At 49.9% G+C, this 716-nt stretch overlaps 1 non-coding gene across 1 annotated transcript in view; it reads right to left on the bottom strand.

The window, feature by feature from the left end:
• Window positions 1–716, bottom strand: part of LOC124559442 — a 1907-nt gene extending 1191 nt beyond the window's left edge. Inside the window, exon 1 of the ribosomal RNA XR_006968896.1 lies at window positions 1–716. This exon is cut by the window's left edge and continues 1191 nt beyond it. This is a non-coding gene — a ribosomal RNA (small subunit ribosomal RNA).

Below are 716 nucleotides of genomic sequence, written 5' to 3'. Positions count from 1 at the left end.
GGACGTCCCACGATACATGCCAGTTAAACACCGACGGGCGGTGAACCAACAGCGTGGGACACAAATCCACTACGAGCTTTTAAACCGCAACAACTTTAATATACGCTATTGGAGCTGGAATTACCGCGGCTGCTGGCACCAGACTTGCCCTCCAATAGATACTCGTTAAAGGATTTAAAGTGTACTCATTCCGATTACGGGGCCTCGGATGAGTCCCGTATCGTTATTTTTCGTCACTACCTCCCCGTGCGGGAGTGGGTAATTTGCGCGCCTGCTGCCTTCCTTGGATGTGGTAGCCGTTTCTCAGGCTCCCTCTCCGAATCGAACCCTGATTCCCCGTTACCCGTTACAACCATGGTAGGCGCAGAACCTACCATCGACAGTTGATAAGGCAGACATTTGAAAGATGCGTCGCCGGTACGAGGACCGTGCGATCAGCCCAAAGTTATTCAGAGTCACCAAGGCAAACGGACCGGACGAGCCGACCGATTGGTTTTGATCTAATAAAAGCGTCCCTTCCATCTCTGGTCGGGACTCTGTTTGCATGTATTAGCTCTAGAATTACCACAGTTATCCAAGTAACGTGGGTACGATCTAAGGAACCATAACTGATTTAATGAGCCATTCGCGGTTTCACCTTAATGCGGCTTGTACTGAGACATGCATGGCTTAATCTTTGAGACAAGCATATGACTACTGGCAGGATCAACCAGGGA

This window comes from Schistocerca americana, unplaced genomic scaffold (genome assembly GCF_021461395.2).
Source record: "Schistocerca americana isolate TAMUIC-IGC-003095 unplaced genomic scaffold, iqSchAmer2.1 HiC_scaffold_1044, whole genome shotgun sequence".
In the NCBI taxonomy this organism is placed as follows: domain Eukaryota; kingdom Metazoa; phylum Arthropoda; class Insecta; order Orthoptera; family Acrididae; genus Schistocerca; species Schistocerca americana.
The sequence above is the reverse complement of the archived record's forward strand: the minus strand, read 5'-3'. Positions and strand labels throughout refer to the sequence as shown.